This window comes from Salminus brasiliensis, chromosome 24 (assembly GCF_030463535.1).
Source record: "Salminus brasiliensis chromosome 24, fSalBra1.hap2, whole genome shotgun sequence".
NCBI classification, from domain to species: domain Eukaryota; kingdom Metazoa; phylum Chordata; class Actinopteri; order Characiformes; family Bryconidae; genus Salminus; species Salminus brasiliensis.
Window position 1 is genome coordinate 17,059,221 of NC_132901.1, and position 21,243 is coordinate 17,080,463.

A 21,243-nucleotide genomic window follows, 5' to 3' on the forward strand; every position below is an offset into this window, starting at 1 on the left:
ATGAATAAATTAGATTTGATCTATTGAGCTAGGAAACTAACTGGTACAGGGTTAGATGCTGGTGAGGCCGTGTCATCTTCTACACAGTGTCTTTCCTGGACGATGTACCAAAATATTAGTCACACTACTTTTGCCTTTTCATCTTCCTGTGGTGAAATAATGAATACTCTGATATTTCAGCAGTCACAGAGCCAAACTTTGAATGGTTATCTGCGCACCACCTGCACAACAAGATCTCATGAAATCTGTACATTTGAAAGTGTACCCCAAAAATCTGTAACATTTACGCGAAGATATTTTGTACATATTTTACAATTCAAAAAATGAGCTACCATCCACCGGTGGCGCTGTTTTGCAGATACTTAAACATATTATACTATTTACACTACGTTTGAGGGGATGCCATTTTTTTCACTGGGTGTCCGAAAAGCGAAGTTAAATTTGAACGTGACTTTGAAGGCACTACAATCTCCCACTGGTAATGCACTGATAATTTATAGTAAACATTGTAGCTCACTACATCAGCTGAATGTGGACCCAGAGGCATTGTGTGTGCCATAACTAAGAAACAAATAGTGGAACAAGGAACGTGGAGCCGATGAGCCATTTGCTCATATAAGCAAGCGATCGCTACGAGCCACTGAATGCAGTGAATTCCAGATACTTTCCCATGCAGTTTGTTAATGAGAGGCTTTATTTCAGATGTCAGTTTGTGTGCGTGCGGCACTTTAAACATGGCTTTGTCTGTGTTTCTGGTGCTAATTAGTAAACTAAATAGTCTCTCCCTATATCACACAGTACTAATGAGAGTTCCATTTTAGTCACAGCCTACAGCTTTTGTCCACTGGAATCATTGGGCACAAGGCAGGAATTGTAGTTATTGTACTGTCTTGGACGTCTGTCCTGTACTGTATTGTTTTTGTTCTCGTTTTGTTCCATGTAGCACCCTTGTTCTAGAAAAAAAAATATTTCATATCAATGTATACTTGTTCAGCGCTGAAATGACAACAAAAGCCACTTGACTTGACTTGACTTGACTTGAGGAATACCCTCTGGACAGGTCACCAGTCAATCGCAGGGAGCTATAAGTTCACGTAATAAAATTTCACTGGAGAAAAAGGAGGCTCACGCTTATGCTTATTTATCGGCAGATGAAAGCAGTGTTATAGAGTCCTGATGAAACTATTATGGGAATGTGAGAACCATCTATTGTCCCACCATGTTGTACAAACTCCACTATTCCCCTAAACAGTTCACAGACAGGAAGTACGATGAAAATGATGCACGTGTTGGTGTGCTTTTAATGCCGGAATGTAAACAGAACTCTTTTGGTCAGGCTTGGGATGCAGTTTAATGACATTTAATGACATTTACTTAAGTATGTGTTTAGCCTACTCTTTCCACCTCTTAAGGTAATGATAAGGCAAAAGGGACATGGTTACTTGCAGGAAAGACTAGAAGTGTCTGAAGACAAATTCCTTGTATGGGTAACATACTTGGTGAAATAAAGAGATTCTGATTCTGATTCTGATTCTGATTATTATTGAACCTGGATTGTTCTTCACCTCTCAATGGTGAAGAGAAAAACATGATTTGACAGCTAGGTAAAAGTGTTAATGCAGTCCTCTCAGTGATTATCTGGTGTCGACACCTTGCTTCTTCAGGGTAACAAGGAACTGTGTGTGCATGTATAATGAAGGGTGGTCAATGTGTGTGTAGCTCTTGTAAAAGGTGTTGTAGGTGGGTGTTGGGAGTACCTTCACACATAATATAATATGCATACTTGCAAACACCAGCAAACTGTCACATTTTATAACATGAAAGAGGCATTTCACTAAACTGTAAGCCTGTATAATTTATGTGCCTGCCTAGGATGAAACATAACGAACCCCAGGACAGTCATTTCAGTCTCCACATAGTGGAAACTCAAAAGGTTAACCGAGTATGCAAGCACCTGTCCATGTCCCTAGTGGTCACCAAACATCCTCCAACCCACATCTAACACCTCATTTAGCTAATCAAGGACCTCTGAAGGCAGTAATTAGATGAATTAGGTGAGGTGAATTAGGATTGGTAATACAGTCTGTTGGAAGGTGGAGCTCCTGGAACAGGGTTAATGACTGCTAGCCTTAAAGCCTTACATTTACATTTATGGCATTTAGCAGATGCTCTAATCCAGAGCGACTTGCAAAAGTGCTTCACTGTTTACTCAAGAATAACCTCAGCTAGTTTGAATATACTAAAGATACCTACGAGAGATACTACTAAACACAAGTCAATAAGGAGACCATAGTACTCTACTCTTCGCCCAAGTATTGTTGGAAGAGGTGGGTCTTTAGCCTTCAGACGTCAGTTTTCCTTCGTTGGATTTCAATTGGGCAGTACTAGATTTGGCCAACCTGACGTCAGATTGGCCAAAGAACCAATTAGAGTTCGTCACCCACCTCAAATCCAATAGATAATTCCACTAATTTATCTAAGCTGCTTCCCTCGGCTTCCCATAGGCTTGCTGGTTATACTGGCCACGAACTTGCTTGGTTAAACGTCATGTGCTTGTTTAAACTTTGTGCTTAACACATACTCCTGTGATGTCTTCACCTCGTTATTCGCTAAAATAGAACAGCATGAGACTATTCTGTTGGCTGTGAAAATGTAATTGTTTCACCTGAAATGGTGCAGAACGTACAGCAGGTAGCCTTATGCTGCAAGAATTTCTTTCAAATTATATTTTAGAACATTTTATATACAGTCAAATCCAGAGAATTTATGAATCTCACCACTTTATTAAAACAAAAAATGACTATAATAATAAAAAATGCAATTGACACGTAGAGTGACATTGTGCTATTTGGAAAATGTAAAGACTTTCTGAACTTAAATTTTTTTTTTTAAGAAGGGAAATGCAGTTTTTTCATCCTTTCATTCTAGGCTGAGCAAAATAACACATATGAGTAGATTATAAGGTCCTGTGTTAGAGTTTCTGCAGTGCTTAAAGGCGTTTTGGCACAGTTCAAAGCGGATCAACCTCTTTACAGGAGCGACGGGAGTCATTTTGAATGATTGTCATTTAAATATCTAAACTAAAAACAGAAGTTATTAGTTTTTGTTTAAACCTCATGAAAATGCTACATGTCACTCTACACGACTGTCACTGCCAATCTTTGTGGAATCTGAGATTGACACCCTCCCAATTCTGATCCTGCAGGTTGCAGGTTGCGATTTCTAGAGCATTTAACTACGATTAAATTGCATTAATACGTTTATTTATTAATTTATTTATGAATGCAATTTAGTCATAGTTAAAAAAAAAAAACAAAGTTTAAAAACCAAATAGTCAGGGATTTTAAATAAGAACAATTACATTATCAGCAACACCAGGTTACCTAGCCACAGTGGCAGCCATAATAAGTTCATTTGGGGAAAACAAATGAATGACTACAAACAACAAAAAGACAAAGTTTAAGGACTAAAATTACCATGACTTAGACAAACTCTTAGCACTTCATCTGTTTGCCAGCCAATGGCCACTTAAAGCTCAAGGGCAATGTATGACTTTGTGTGAAGTGTGGAAATACTGTTTTAGGTCTTTTCACATTTTAATAGTGAATTAGATTGGATTGGATTGATATAAATGCTGATTCAGGTCGATTTAGAATTTTATAGGTTTATTGTCAATGTCCATTGAAAAACATGTATCTCCAAAACGGTGACTTTATAGGAGACTGCAAAAATGTTCTTGGCTTTGAATGGAAGTCAATGTAAAATAAGAGCTTATTCCAAGTGGTTTAAAGAATTTCTATTGGTCCACCAAGCAGCTACAGGGTTCAAATAATGAAAACTAAAAATGAACAAAAATAAAGCTACATTGTTTTAATTGGACAGCAGCCATATATCAGCAGATATGTACATAAAAAGTATTGGATGTCAGCAACAGTCCACGATTTCTACACCCCACATTTCCACTCTTCCTTCTTACATTGAGTATAAAAATAAAAAGTACTGTTCTTATAGTATTTTATTAGCATTTTTTTTTTGTGTTAGTTTTGCTTTGTTGTTTTTGCTGGTGCATTTTACATAGCCTTATTAGCAAATCCTAGAAAAGAAAGACATATTTCTTGGGTGTAATGATTATAAAAGTTATATTGAATTAAAATGCTATTTAATTTGATACAATTTGATTTTGCAAAATAATGGATGAAAATGTGCCTTACGTTAAGATGTTAATATATATTTTTTCAGTTTAGCTAATTTGCTGTTGTGTATTCTCAGTTTATAGATCATTTAGCATGTACATGTTAAATAACATTTTTAAAAACTTAAAAAAAAATATTTGAAGGGCAGCGGTGGCTCCAGGGCAGCTGTGGCCCAGTGGTTAGAACACTGAGTTACTGATGACAGGGTTGTGGTTTCAATATCTGGGTTCTGTTGGGCCCCTGAGCAAGGCCCTTAACCACCTCTGTTCCTTGGGCGCCACAGCGGAGGCTGCCCACCGCTCCGGACATATATACTCACTATCCACTGTTTATATTTGCTCACTAGTATGGATATGAATACCAAGCTCGCTTCTTCTTATACACTATATGGACAGAAGTATTGGGACACCTGCTCTTGTTGGAGAAACTGTCTCTTCTGTGCAGGGAAGGATTTTGGAGCACTGCTGTGAGGATTTGATTGCATTCAGCGGTAAGAATGTTCACCATCCCACCTCATCCCCAGCTCCCCAACTCATCTCAAAAGTATTGGATGTAGTAACCATCCACCATTCCAGCCCAACGTTATAAACCCCTCTAGCCCACATCTTGGCATGGTGCCAATAGGTTCATGTTTATCTGCTCTAAAGAGTCCTGTTCTATTTGCAATACATCTCTACAGGAATTAGGCAAGCCTCCTTTGTATGTCCGTGTCAGCAATGGGAGCTACTGGGTGCAAAGTAGCTGAATGCATTAATTAGAAGGGGTGTCCACAAACATTTGAACAGATTGTGTAGCTAGCTAAAGAACCATAGTTGTTGATATGTATTGTATTCTGTAAAGGGTTACACAGGTCTTGCAAAAGTTACCTAGTGCAGCAGCCAGTATTTCAGACCCAGAGTAGGGTGGGATGCTGTTCTCCCTATAAGAAGTCAATGGAGCATCAATGTGATTCTGAAGCTGCAATTTTAATGAAGGTAAAACTGCTACACAATGTTGCTTAATGCGTTTACTTGTTTAAATGTGTTTAGGCTGCTCTTTCCACCTTTTAAGATAATGATGAGGCAAAAAGGGCATGGTTAATTCCAGGAAATACTGGAAAGAAGCCACACAGATTTAAAGGGATGATTAGGATCTAACTCTGAATGTTCTTCACCTTTGAAAGGTGATGAGAAAAACATGATTTGACAGTTAGGTAAAGGTGTGAATGCAGTTCTTTCAGTGAAAATCTGGTGTTGACACCTTGGTTGTACAGAATAAAAAGGACCTGTGTGTGCGTTCATAATGGAGAGAGATAAAGAGGGTGTGTGTAGCCCTTGTAAAAGGTGCTGTAGGTGCGTGTTGGTAGTACCTTCACAGTTGCCACTGTTTCATCACTTTTTAGACTGAGTGAAAATCACCTACTGTATAGAAAGGCTTAGACAAACACACACACACACACACACACATACACACATCCTCGTGGGGTGTCATTGGTTTAACGACTTGTCTTGTGCCTCCAATAGCACTGCAGGCTACTGAGGCAATTCTTTAGAAACACACCCACACCCACCCTTACACATACTTACTAGGTCATGCAATACAGCTCAGTTTCAGTGTATGACATTCTGTATGAAATATAGACATAGCTTGTGTCATGTGTCTGCTGTATCTTTTCAGCAGACACCAAACACAACAGCCCCTGTCGTCAGCCTGCATTTCAACGTCCATCCACTGTGACTGATCAGAGTGATCAAGACGCACCATGTCTAACATGCACAATCTCGTCTTTGCCTCCTCAGTGTGTGCTTGGATGTCATGTGTAGAGCCTGTTTACTTTTGACCACCATTTTACAGCGATGACATGCACGCCCGCACTATTTACCACATACTAGACAATATAAAGAGACAACATGTTCATCAAGCTTCCTTTGTATAATGATGGCCATAGTTTTGGACACAGACTGCATGATTTGCTCTTTTGTCCATAAGTATGTAATCAGATGGTCTTAAAATGAACATTTCTGACAGTTTCCAAGTAAAAAAAAAAATAAATAAAAATAATACACACAAAAAAACACATATTTTAAAGGGCCTAGATCATGGAAAACATATCCCTCACATTTTAAAATAAAGAAGCTGCTGATATAATATGTAACGAGTGGACGAATCTCAGTCCATCTATGGAAACAATGCAGCACAAATAATTGCCATTAAAAGCACAGTATATACATAAACTCCACCTATTCAGCTAATGTGTGGATCTCATTTATAAGACTTAAAGACACAGTCACAAAAACTGAAAAAAGCATAAAGGTGCATAAACCTGTAGTGTTAAAAATAAATACATAAATAAGTACAAAAATAAATACAGTTTATATTGAAAAATAAATGCATAAAATCAACATAAAAAAATGAGTGAAGAATGAATCTATTTGTCTGTCTATCTATCAATCTCTTTATCTATTGATCTATTGATCTTTCTGTATCTGTCTGTCTGTTCACCTGTCTGTCTCTTTATTCATCTGTCTGTCTACCTGTCTTTCTGTATCTATCTATCTATCTGTCTACCTGTCTTTCTGTATCTACCTATCTGTCTGAGTTTGAAAAGTCTGAAAAGTCTAAAGTGCAGATATGCAGCTTTATTTGCAACATGTAATATGTTCATTTTTCCACTGTAACTTTCCACTTGTCCTAAACTGAAGACTTAGCCTTGCCTGGCATAACCTTCAATTCTTTGCTGATGTCACTGTGCATTACTTCTAATCAGATCTAACTGGCAATTACTTTGATACAGTTTATGTTCTTCCAAGCACGCCAATTAAGCAGACACAGAGTGTTTGATTCGTTGGGAGTTAATTATCTTGTTCTGTGTAATTACTATGATAGCAGGGTTATAAAAATGAAATAACTGAGCATCGAAGGAACTTAATCCTGTTTCCAGAAAGTTCACTGCTAGCTGCATCATTAGTCCCATTGAGTAATTTGACTGAATGATGAGTGTGATCCTGGTCAGTTGCTATAAGCTCAGAGAAATAGTATCATCACTGTCAAAGTAAAACCATCCCATTTGTTGTTTATTTATTTAATTTATTTCATGATGAATGGGCCAGTGAACCAATTCCTTTTATGAAAAGGTTAAGTTTTTGTCAGGCCATTTTATACAAGGTACACATAGTTTTGTGTTAAAATGTTTTAGAATCCTAAGAACACTGCAATTATGCATCACATTATCACAAAGCTTTCTGGCATATTTGGAACAATTTCAGAATGCTGCCTTAAATCCAGTTAATGTCCTTAATGTACCAATGTCTCTTTAATATTCTAATTTTGTGACATCATTAGTGGATCCCTTCTTTGTGCTGCTAATAACAGACCTTTAAAGAAAGATGTATAGCACATTATCCAGCATAGAGCCATTTGACCATGTAAGGAACTATTTAACACTGAAACTGTTCTACCGTATGTACAGTGACATGCCAAATGTTGAGCACCCTAGGTTGAGTGTAAGATATTGTGAATAGTTAAGTAAGTAGGAGATTAACTGATTCAAGATGTCAGACCTTAATTAGATTGTAAGGGCTAAGGCTTGTTCACAATCGTTGTTTGGAAAGACCAGGCAAATTTCAAAGCCTTACAAACACTGACCCTGTTTACACCTGGCAGCCGTGGGCTCCTCTAAGCAGATGCCTAGCACTCTCATTGCTAGATATTATGAAACTTCTATACAAGCCTGATGCAAAGATTTGGTTTTCAGGCATTAGTACCACCTGCCTGATATTGAGTAGGCTCCCCTTCTGCCACCACAGAACAGATCTGATCATTTGAAGCATGGACTTCACAAGACCTCTGAAGGTGTTCTGTGGTATCTGGCACCAGGATGTAAGTAACATATCCCTTAAGTCCTGTATGTTGTGAGGTGGGGCCTCCATGGATTGCATCAATGAGTCTTGGGTGCCCATATCCCTGTTGTGAGTTCACCTGTTGTTCTTCCTTGGAGCACTTTAGATAGGTACTGATTACTGCATACCTGAAAGACCTGCCTAATGTATTGAAGATGTTCTGAGCCAGCTGTCTAGCTTCCATAATTTTGTCCTTGTCAAAGTGGCTAAGATCCATATTCTTTCTTTGCTTTTATCACTTTTTATCACCTTCATTAAGAGACTGTTTAACCACTGCATAATGTATCCCACCCCTTAAAAGATGCCATGATGTATATAATTAATATTTTTCACCACACCTTTCAGTGGTACTAATGTTATGGCTGATCGGTGTATGCTGTGCTGTATAAGTACTGTACAGAAGGCCAGATAGTTTAAAATCATTTATCTGAGGAAAAACAAGGAAAATCCAGAGCTGTCTAGCATTGAATTAGGTTACAAGGGTCTACCCAATTAATCAACACGTCACACCGATTCTGAACTCCTTGCTGAACAGCAAATGGGGTTTGTGGGTAAGACGATCCTGTCTGACGTGATAATTATTCCTCACACACACCCAGAGTATTCTTAGTCATGGAGCCGTCCCGTGGGCATGTGCTGGTGTGCAAGCAGATCCAAAGCTGTGGGATTAGCAGGAGGCATCCTCCATCCATTTCTTCATTTCTCTCCATTCATCCTTCTCTCACTCTCTCTCTCTCTCTCTCTCTCTCTCTCTCTCTCTCTCTCTCTCTCTCTCTCTCTCTCTCTATTCATCCTCCTTTCTCCTTCATATGAACGGCTGATGGCCTCGGGGCTGATCCGCTAATGTCCTTTCACTGCCATTTCGCTATCGTCCCATCGGCCTTCTCTCTCTCTTTTAATTTATCCCCGCCTCTCTTTCTCACTCTCTCTCTCTCCTGTTCTCTCTCTCTCTCTCTCACTCTCCATGTCCTCCCTCCATTGTAAGCCCTAGATTAGAAGGACAGTGAGGTGTGGAGAGGCCAGAGTGGAATAGTATTTGGATTTAGCTCTGAATGGACAAGGAGAGATTGTGGGGAGATCCATAGCTTCTCCTTTTTTTCCCCCTGGCTCCCCAGATGATTCCTGTCCTCCTCTCTCTGTCACTGGCCTCTTGCCTTGCATCAGGCGGCCGGGCTTTGATAGGAGCCGGTGCCGGAGCAGCTTGTCATAGCGCTGGAGAAGAAGCTGCCTTGTGATCACGAGCAGCTGAAGTGTCACTCCACAGTCAGCTCAGTTGTTCCTCGGTATGCAGCATACTATCCGGCATCTTCGGCTTACAGCTGTGAACCGCTGTTTATGTTTACCCGGCATATGGAACAGGAGGGGACTTGCCTGTCAAAGGGTTTAGAATAGAATCTGTGGTGTAAGAAATGCAGAAACAGCTAAAACAAGCCTGGGTTTTATAGAGGCTTGGGTAAGGGTGTATCGATTCCCATATTTATCAATAAATTGAATTTCAAACATCATAGCCTCAGAATGAATCATCAACATGCTCCCTGGCCTCTTATGAAGATTTCTTATTTGTCATTACTTGTGGAAACTACTCTCCACAAGGAAACTGGGAGCAGGTATAGTTACAGGTTATTGTTATGCTGGCCCTCACACTCAAATTGCTGGGCTGTTTATAGATCAATAAAAAACTTCTAAGGGTTGTGATTTTGGGAGTTTATTGGCTATTTATTTATATTATAGAGTAGCTCAACAGGCCATAGACAAGCTATATAGGAGAACACTTTATTAAACTAATTTGTGCAGAGTATTATAGAATCATTTTTTGACATTCTGGACATACATTGACATTGAAATTTTGAAATTGAATAATTGATACACCTGAAAACCTGTGTAGTGTGCATGCATGTAAGACATACGCATGAAGCAGACCAAGATCCCTGTCAATCACAGATCTCCATGTATCGTACCACATATTGGTAGCATGAAAGGGGTGTTTATGCTTGCTCATATTTTCCCAGCTAGCAGAGAATGTTATAGGAAGGTTCAGGAATGTTTCCGGAAGGTTAGCCTGTAACGTTACAGAAAATATGTTTCAGGTACATTCCTGACAACATGTGATGTGTTAATGGTATGGACAAATAGACATTAGACAAAAACTAACTTTATGGAAGCATCTGAAGTAGCTTCCTCAGGACTGGAATATAATAAATAAATACAATAAAATAAAAACACTGATAAAATCGGTACAGCGGTCTAATAAGCTGCCACTATTTTGAGAGTTCAAATCCGAGTCATGCCTCTTTGCCACCTGTGACCAGAGTCTGAGAGAGCACTAATTGGGAGGGTGGATGGGTGGGTGGGTAGATGTTGCTTTCTTCCCTCACACTCTCTTAGACGGCACAGGTGTCTAAAAGGCTGGTCAAAAGAGGAGGTGGCTGGCTTTGCATGTATCAGAGGAGATGTGTTAAGTCCTTACCCTTCTAGTGTCAGGAGCATTGCTAGTGCTAGGTGGAGCTTTGAACAGGTGGGTTAATTGGCAATACCAAATTGGAAGAAAAAGGAAAACATATTTACACTAGTAAACAATATTTAATGAATGTATCATAAAATATTTTCCAAGCTATAGAATTTATTGTAAATTTACACTGATAATAATACGTTTAAAAGATGAACTTCATTCACTTTTGAAATGTGCATACCAAATGAGAAAAGCACAAATTTAATTGCGGGAATACAATAATTCTAAGAACCAAAAGTTGTAATGTTCAGAACGTTCGCCTGCTGATGTTCTACTAGCTGGGTTTACTCTCAACTAGAAAAGTGTTTGCTTGAAAAATGGTTGCACAGCTTAAGTGGTTTCCACTTTTCACCCAGGTGGTGGCTGTGGCGCTGCTAAGTGGCTGATACGGTAAGCTAGGTGTTTGCTATGAAATCCATTCAAAAAATTGGTTGCTACATGAAAACTGTACAAAAGCCTAAATCACACAATACGTTCCACCAGTGTGGAGTTGGAGCAGTGTCAGTATCTATGAACTTAAGCCTCTGGGAGGAGTTACACTGCAAAGTATGAAGCATTTAAGATTTAAAATGTAGACTTTTAAGGTTCTTTTTCTTAAATTAACCATTTAGAAATGACAATCCCATTTTCTACCCAGTTCCTCCATTTCCACAGGCTTGAACGTAATTTGACAATTAACTGATAAGCAGTTTCATGGCTAGGTGTGGTCTGTTCTCTCATTATTCCAGGACAAATTAAGGAGATAAAAGGTTTGGAGTTGATATGTGATGCAAAGAGGTGTCAATGTAAGTGAAGGAAACCATCACCAGGCTGAAAGAAAAAACAAACTTATCATAGAGAGAGAGCAGAAATGACAGGAGTGGTTAAATCAACAACTTGGTGCTTTCTTAAAAGAGAAGAAATGCACTGGAGAGCTAAGAAACAACCCAAAGAAGACATGGAAGACAACTAAAGTAGATGAAGGCAGGTTTCTTTCTTTGGTGGAGGAAAACCCCCTTCACAACAACTATTCAAGTCAAGAACACTCCCGAGGAGGCAGGCATATCATTGTCAAAGTCTACAATCAAGGGACGTCTTCCTGAATGCAAATACATAGAGTTTCCTTCAAGAAGTGGTTTCCACTCAGGCACTTGCAGGGCTGTTGCTGCGTGATCACTAGTTTGTAGTGGTTGGCTATGGTATCCCAGGTTTTTATTACCCCATATTGCTATGATGTTGCTAAGTGGTTGCTAGACGGCTGGTATAGTATTGCAATGTGGTTGCTGTGAAATCCAAAGCTGTTGCTACATGGAAACCAGTCGCCTAATCAGAAATCTGTATGAAAGCCTGGTATCTACAATCAAGAGACGTCTTCCTGAATGTATATACAGAGGATTTGCTTCAAGACGCAAACCTCTCGTAACACTCAAGAACACAAAGGTCAGATTAGACTGATAGAAAAAAATATGAAAATAAAGCCTGCCCAGTTCTGGAACAATGTTTTTCGAACAGATGAAAACAATATTAAATAGACTATGAAGAAGGAAAGAAAGAGTTCACGACCCGAAGCATAGCACACCATCTGTCAAACATGGTGGAGGCACTGTTATGGCATGGGAAACCCAGCATTTGGTGTGTCCAAACATTAATATCCAACAGAGGCGAGGCGCTGGTGAAGGAAGTGTACAGTGAATTCCGCACAGTAAGTAATGGACACATATCCTTATGGTATATTTTACGGGGGTGAGAATATTTCTATGAATTCCTTCAAAGCGGTGGGACTGCATAGCTCATTTGCCTCGGAATGTTGCAGGAGATGACCTCAAGACCTCTCGCACTTCGTCTTTAATAAGTGAATTTACAGTACATTGTCCTGAGTCTGCCATCCCTTTAAAGCAGTTTAAAAAAACAAGCACACTAACTGAATCTCTTACATCTGGACTCACGTGATGTTAGTTGTCATGGTAACATGCACACTAAGGTTTACTCTATACATTGGCAACATTTTGAATCGTATTACTTGTAGAATGCATGTAATTACACTGATGAGTACAGCGTACATATAAACACCTCAGCCTTCACCCTCTTCACCCACCCAAAATCTATGCATGTAAACACTGCCACTGTCCAATAACCTATGCATCTGACTGTACCCGACCACACCTACTTACATAGTAATTAATGTGACTTGTCAAAAAGGATCATAGTGGGCACCTAAGTAATCTTTACAAGCTTACAAATCACCTACAACCACACTTCTTGTCTGGAACACTAACGAACTACCAGGTCACATGAAACACTGTCAATCACTTACAAAGATCTACTTCTAGTTTCCTTCCCCGCTTAGCTGAAGCAACACAGCGCTTTATAATTCATCACATTCCCTCTATAACTGCACGGCTCTGTGATTTCCTTTAAGACAAAACTTCTAACACCCCCATCTCTCACCACTTCCCGTCGCTGAAGGAGAGAAATCCTGAAACTGGGTTACATCGCCGATTCCCTTTGAGATGTGTTTCCCTCTAATGTTCAAATTTTAATCTGTTTATATTTAGTTGTGTCTCTCACAGACTGAATAATGTATTTCCACCTCATACAACAACTGCAAAGAAAAAAAAGGAAAAAATATCTCTGTCTGGAACACGTTAATAAAAAAAATAAAATAAATAAAAGGCAAACATGCCGGACGTGGATGCCGCGTAATTCCATTTTGAGGTTTTAGGATTTAAAGACAGACGCTTTACCCATCAAGCTAACAAGCTAGATTATATTCCACTGTGTACAGGCCGGGTAAACACCCAAAATCTGACAAAATAAATAAATAAGATTTAAAAAAAAAAGAAGCTTATAGTGCATCCTAAGACTGCTTAAGTGAATTTGTATAGATTCATGGATTAATAATTAACAGGGAGACTTCGGGAAATCAATGTCAATGACGTTATCCAAGCCGGCATAATCCGTTTAATCGCACATTAAGACGGCACAGAATAAATCTTTACTCTCTTTTTTTTTTTTTTTTTTTTGCCCGCATGTGTGATGAGACAGATAAGATGAATGTAAATGAATGGCAGAGGCTACAGGCCAAATTCCTTCGTAATTCCCATCTTTACAAAGCAGTGTTCCAGTGCACTTGGCTTGTCTTTATGGAGAGCTCTTTAATAATACATTAAAAAAGGTTCTGAAATTATATATTAAAATATGCACATTAATGATAGAAATGGAAAAACTGGAAATACATAACTGCACTGTTCTTTTTTTCACTCCTTCTTTCTCTTATCACCCCCCATACCCTTTAATGTGCTTGTTTTTAAGCATGAATCTCAAATAACATCAATCAAATTCAGTGCCCCCTTAACCTAAGCGCAGTCGATCAGTTAAAGCAGCATTATGGAAGAATTGGTATTTCATGTTCCTGGGCTCACCCTACAGTCAGGAAATAGAATGGAATTCATGCTTTGAGCCACCACTTAAGGACACGCTTTGCACATGCATTTCTGAACAAGCTGAGAGATACAGAAGCATCACTGAAAGTGAAAGAATTATGTGGGCTGAGGCTGTAGAGTAATATTATCCATTATTCCAATATTATCTCCACATTTTACATAAATGTATCTCCACATTTTACATAAATATATCTCAGGGTCACTAGCAGTTAGCAACGTGCCAGGCCCAAAATAGCAAAAATACAGACAATATTGTCTCTTTTACAAGTCAGTGGAGCATCACAACATTTTAAAAGCTTATGTTTTAAAGTAAAAGTGCTACATAACATTGCTTTAAGACTGCATTCAATTGTTTGAAGCCGTATTGGACGGGATAAGTTTTACACAGGATGGTGAAGTACAGCAATTTTACTACTGAATGTCTATAAAACTCAAGACCAATTTACACGGGATCAGAAATCTCAGCATTAATGACTAAGATGGGAGTGGCGACCTTATTTGTGTACTGCAGTCACCACCCAGAAATATCCGGCCCACAGAATCCTGTGACCAATCATAACATATTATAGAAGGATGTTGACCAACCTTATAACCCACTAGTAATTATACAATTTAGCTTGAAAATGAGCAGATATGTTTTCAGAACACGTATGTAGGCAATAGCTAAACATTGACTTGCCTAAAGCCGCCAGAAGCGTCAGAAGGTATCTGCACAAGACACAACAAAACTAAATGTCTCCTCTTGCACCTCCATACTAGAGCATACTTGAGCAAAAACATGATGTTTTCCACAGGATATGACGGAATATTTACCCACATGTTGATTCACACAAAATAGCCAGAGGTTATTTTTACGGAAGGTAAAAAGCACTGCAATCTTTACTGGCATGGGAGTGCACAGTCTGTAAAAATGACCTACTGTGCTTTCAGATGGGCCTAAAATCACAGAGAAACTCAAGTAATAATTAATTCATAAATATTTACATTACCCCACCTCCCCATGTATAACTAACCTTGTCCGAATAGAGCTTCATACTTCATACTTGTGCTTTCTCAATGACAAAGTCGAATCTAATCTGATCTGAATGATGTTTGGTGCCTGAAGGTTGCTACTCTAGTTTTCCACTGGAGCTAAGTGGAAGCTTAAACTCAACCAATGAGCATGGTGCTAACTTTAGGCCTAAATAGTCACACCCTCACCTCAAACCATTTAGGAGGTGTTTAGTAATTGCTAACAGACTTGCTTATGTGGCTTCTGCCTCTATGAGTCACACTGTTATCTATAAATATGGACTCAGTGAAGCATCAGGGTGGTTGTTGGTACTATTTTTAGATATGTGATGTATTTGTACTTTTGTTTTCTGAACTTTGCCTATTTTTGACTGTAACTTCAAAAACCAAGAGCATTTATGCGTTTTTTTTTTACTATTTCATTACTGTATTTTTATTTGTTTGTTTGTTTGTTTGGGTCAAAAGTGTCACACAGTGTCAGAATGTTCAAGTTTTCATCATCTCTGCAATATTTTGACCCAAAAAGGGCTAAATACAAAGGAACTCACACACGCATATGCCTGGAAATCAAACGAGCAACTGCAGACAAACACAGCGAAATACAATCTCTACATGTGGGTAGGAGCCCGTGAGCGTGAGAGAAACTTCCCTTACACATCTGTCCTGCTGCTGCAGCTCTACTGTGCCACTGTGCCATCATGTGGCTCAGATGGATTCTGACAGAGGCGTTTTCAGATGGACTAAGCAGGAAGTAGAGGTGTTCATCTCTGACTTCGAAATGATTTGATTCACCAAGGATTCTTTAGTAAAAGAAGAAGTGAGTCATGAAATCTCTGTATTGCTGTGGCTTGATTCAATTTGGCTTCATCAAACAATGACTCTTTTGGAAAAGAATCACAGACTTTATAATGGCCTTAATTACTCCTGACTCTTTAGAGGAATAATGAAATCTTAGATTCTCACAGTGATTTGGTTCGGTTTAATTTGATTCAGTCAAGTTACTTTAGAAAATGATTTAATGAATTGTGAAAGCTCTGATTTCACCATCATTTAATTCAATTCAATAAACATTTTCTTTTTTATATCTGTGATGCAGCAAACCATGAAATCCCAGATCCCAGATAATTTGATTGGGAGACACTTTATTTGGAGTGGTTCTTTTATTCTCAGTGATGATGAAGCAAAAAATAGAAATAGACTATAAAAAGACCCAGCTGCTCTTCACTTTACTGCTCTTCACTGGACAGTCCAAATTCAGATCTGTAGATGTTCACCTGAGAAACCACTGATCATCTAACAGCTCTAATACAGACCTTCTCAAGATCCTCAACCAGCTGTTATAGACCTGCTGCTGACACTGGTCTGGAACTGGAGCCTAACTGGATTAGGTTGAGATTACGGGAACAGGATGAGGGTTAGGATTAGGTTTTAAATTGAGGTTAAGGTTAGAATTAGGGCCAGTATGATGTTACGTTACTGGATTAGGTTTTGAGTTGAGGTTAAGGTTGGGATTAGGGCCTGAATGAGGGTTAGGATTAGGTTTTGGGTTGAAGTTTAGGTTAGGATTAGGTTTTGGGTTAAAGTTCAGGTTAGGATTAGTTTTGGGTTAAAGTTCAGGTTAGGATTAGGTTTTGGGATAAGGGTTAGGATTAGGATTTAGGATAAGGGTTAGGATTAGTTTTGGGTTGAAGTTCAGGTTAGGATTAGGTTTTGGGTTAAAGTTCAGGTTAGGATTAGTTTTGGGTTGAAGTTCAGGTTAGGATTAGGTTTTGGGTTAAATTTCAGGTTAGGATTAGGTTTTGGGTTGTGATTAAGGTTAGGATTAGGTTTTGGGATAAGGGTTAGGATTAGGATTTAGGATAAGGGTTAGGATTAGTTTTGGGTTGAAGTTCAGGTTAGGATTAGGTTTTGGGTTGAAGTTCAGGTTAGGATTAGGTTTTGGGTTGCGATTAAGGTTAGGATTAGGTTTTGGGTTGCGATTAAGGTTAGGATTAGGTTTTGGGATGAGGTTAAGGTTAACATTAGGAACAGGACAAGAGTTAGGATTAGGTTTTGGGTTGCAGTTAAGAATAGGATTGGGAACAGGATAAGGATTGCAAATAGGTTTTGGTTTCAATTCAATTCAATTTCAACCAACATATGAGTTTTATTGAATATTCCAAAACTGATGCAGTTCAGTCACCACCTTCTGATCAATACAGCACAATGTACTGATGCATTTTTACTCCCCCAGAAGGAAGTGACACGGTGTCAGTGACCGTCTCCAGCGTGTGATAGGTCAGAGAGGCGTTCCGGGTTGGAGAGGAGAGGGAAAAGGCGCCGGCAGATTTTTAATGGAAGAGGCAGAGACTGATGAGATGTGTCACTCGCATGATTTGAGTCAAACTCAGCTGCCATTAATTCTGACGTCCGCCCAACAGCAGGTTATAGGAAGTGTGTGTGTGTGTGTGTTTTCATTTTGCCCATCCTCTTTGTTTCTTTTGTCACTTTTCCTTTTTTTGTCTTTCTTTTCCTTTCTCTTAGTCCCTCTTGTTCTCTCTCTCTTTCTCTCTCCTTTGTTTATTCCCTCTCTTGCTTTCCTCCAGTCCCCTCTCATCACCCACCTCCTCTCGCGCCTTTCTTCTCTTTCTCTCTCCCTCTCCCTCTCTTGGTAAATGCCATTCTCTTGCTCTCTCATTCCCCTTCCTCCCCCACTCTCACTGTGTAGTCATTTTGCCCCCCCCCCCCCCCCCCCTTTCTCTCTCTCTCTCTCTCTTTCTCTGTGTAGCTATATAGCTCTCGTTCTTCTCTGTTTCGGAATGTTCTTAATTACAGAAGTTGACTTGCAAATCCGATGCACGAGCAGCTGTCTGCATTTCCATATCACAGCCTATCTGCCTTTCTCTCACCCTGACAGCGCAAGAGTGAAAAAAAGAGAGAGAGGGAGAGAGAGAGAGAGAGAGAGAGAGAGAGGGAGAGAGACAGGAAGGATGAAAACCAGTCAGAAAGTAAGAGAGGCAGCGGAAAAAGCAACAGACACACAGTGAGAAAAAAAGGAAGAGGATGTACGTGTGAGAAATGACAGGGGAATGCCTGCACACTCTCTCTCCCTCTATCTCTCTCTCTGTCTCTCTCCCTCTCTCTCTCACTTGTTCAATATCTCTGCCTTTCTTCTCGTTCCTCTGCTTCTTTTTTCTGTATACTCCATCAGTCTCTCATGTCTCTCAATCTCACTCGCCTTGTCCAACTGTCTGTCTTCACATTATTCTCATGATCTCTCTCCCTCTGTCATTATCTCTCTCTTCCTCTTACATTATCTTTCGCTGTCTCTCTCATTATCTCTGCCTCTCATTATCTCTCTTCTCAGTATTTCTCTCTCCCTCTTATTATCTCTCTCCTCCTCTCATTATCCTTCTGCCTCTCTCATTAACTCTCCCCCTCTCTCTCATAATCTCTCTCCCTCTTTCCCATTACATCTCCCCCTCTCCCATTATGTCTCTCTGCCTCTATCTTATATTATCTCCATCTCATTATCGCTCTTCTCAGTATTTCTCTCTTCCTCTCATTATCTCTCGCCCTCTCTCATTATCTCTCTACCTCATTCTCATAATCTCTTTACCTCTCTCACATAATCTCTCGCCTTCTCTTGAATGAACACTCCTTAATATCTCTCTCTCCCTCTCATTATCTCTCTCAGCCTCACTCATTATCTGTCTCTGCCTATCTCTGAGGGGCAGTGGTGGCTCAGCGGTTAGAGCGCCGGGATATCGATAACAGGGTTGTGGGTTCGATTCCCGGGCTCGGCAAGCTGCCACTGTTGGGCCCTTGAGCAAGGCCCTTTACCCTCTCTGCTCCCCGGGCGCGGGGGTCGCTCTGGGTGTGTGTGTGTGTATTCACTGCCCCTAACATGTGTGAGTGTGTGTTCACTACCAGATGGGTTAAATGCAGAGGACACATTTCGCTGTACACTGTACAGTGACAAATACATGCACCTTTACTCTCTTTGTTCTCAGAATTTCTCTGTCCCTCACATTATCTCTTTCTCATTATCTTCCTGCTCTCAGTATCACTTCTCTCACTCACTATCTCTCTCCATTTTACTTCTCTCTCTCTCTCATTCACTCTCTCTGTTCTATGTGTCTCTCTCTCCTTTTTTCTCATTATCTCTCTCCTTCTCATTTGTTATCTCTCTACCTCTCTCTTATAGTCTCTCTCCCTCTTCGTTCTCAGTATTGTCCCTTCCTTACTGTCATTATCTCTCTATTCTCTGTATGGCTCTCTCTCAATATCTCTCTCTGCCCCCCCCCCTCATTATCCCTCTCTGTTCTCTGTATATTCTCTCATCTTCTCTCTCATCTGTAATGCTCTTTCTTCATCTACTCCATTCTCTCTCTCTCTCTCTCTTTCTCTCTCTCTCTCTCTGTGAGTGAATGATTTGGCTCAGTTATCTCTAAATGCAATACAAACAGTCTTTCTCTCCAAATGCCAGAGTAGAAAAGCATGCCGTAAGATTTAACATCCACCGAAGAATCTGCTCAATTAGAGCACTGAATAATGCCACAGTCATTAGAAACAAGCCTGACCACGTTTACGTAAAACACAGACGACCTCATACTCTCCCAGAGGGAGCAGATAAAACCAGACAAGTATATGAACAGTCATGACCTGCGGGTCAAAAGTGAGGGAGAACCCCCCTCTGTGTTTAATATTACTGACCGAACACTGCTCTCAGAGCTTCAGTGCATGAAAAGTTCTGACCTAAAAGATCATTATCAGAGAAGGTAGATTTCAGCCCACAAAGTAAAAAAAAAATCCCCCTGTTTTAATCATATCAGAATATTATGACCATCCCTGGTTTTAATATTGGAGCACTTCTACTTCTACTGTAGTCCATCTGTTTCTCTGCATACTTGGTTAGCCTCTTTTTACCCTGTTCTTCAATGGTCAGCATCCCACAGGACCACCACAGAGCAGGTGGTATTTGGGTGCTGGTTGGTGGTCATTCTCAGCACTGACATGGTGGTGGGATGTTAGTGTGTGCTCATCTGGTATGAGTGGATCAGACACAGCCGTGCTGCTGGTGTTTGTAAACACCTCAGTGTCACTGCCGGACTGAGAACAGTCTGCCAACCAGAAATATCCAGCCAACAGTGTCCTGTGGGCAGCGTCCTGTGACAGTCCTGCAAGTGTTATTCTGTTAATACTAATGCAGAACCTATTGTAAATTATTCCCCAGATATGCTCATGCCTATGTCAGGTCTGCATGGTTAGCCCAACTGTCATGTTAGCCCCACATATGGACCCACCAGGGCCAGGTGGGGTTAAACACGGGCCCCATCTGGGTTCTACACTGCACATGGGGCCTGGATGGGACTCACATGGGATGTGAGATTAGGGTGGGCTGTAACGACTAAGTCCATTTGGGAAGCCCAACTGGGTCCCAGTAATAATGCATGGGCAAACCCACTCACAGCCCATGCCCATCTGGAACCCACTTGGCTTTCCTTCCACCCATGTGAGCTCCACATGAGCATGTTCTGCATATTCTGTGGGATCCCACAGGGTTCTATTTTAGGACTCATGAAACTGATGTTAATTATGACAGTATTCATGAGAGTGGCTATAGGGCTAATTGTGGGCTTATATACAGGGTCTAAGGAGTTAAAGAACCCTTTGTGGCTTCTTTTATTTTAAAGTGTAATGGTTAAAAAAGTTCAGTCTGATCCTTGGTGGAAAGGTGAGTGAAACACAAGCACTGAATTAAGACAGGTGGTTGGATTACGGACAGTGACGGCCGCAGTTAAGGGCCAACAGACGCTAGGAACGTGTGACAAGTATAAATGAGCTTTACTGCCAGTGGTGAACTGGGAGAGAACCTGTGTCATTAATTATTGTACATGGGAGTGTCTGTGTGTGTGTGTGTGTCTGTCCTGTCAGGCCGCAGCATCCACTCTCTGTCTCTCTGCTGAGTCAGACGGTCATATTAGCATACAGCTGCTGTTAGCTAAAGTGCAGCTGCTCACTATCTCTCTTCCTCTACCTCTCTTTCTCTCTCTGTCCCTCCTTTCCTTCTCGCTTCCTCTCTCTGCCCTTAATATCTTATCTTATCGTACCTTTCTTCCCTGGGTTTTTCCCCTCTCTCTCGCTTTCTCTCCCTTTCCTCTCTGCTTCCTTTTTCCCCATTCTCTCTACCCCAGTCTTTCATCCTTTCCAACTCTGTCTGTATCCCATTCACTCTATCTCTCCCCTCT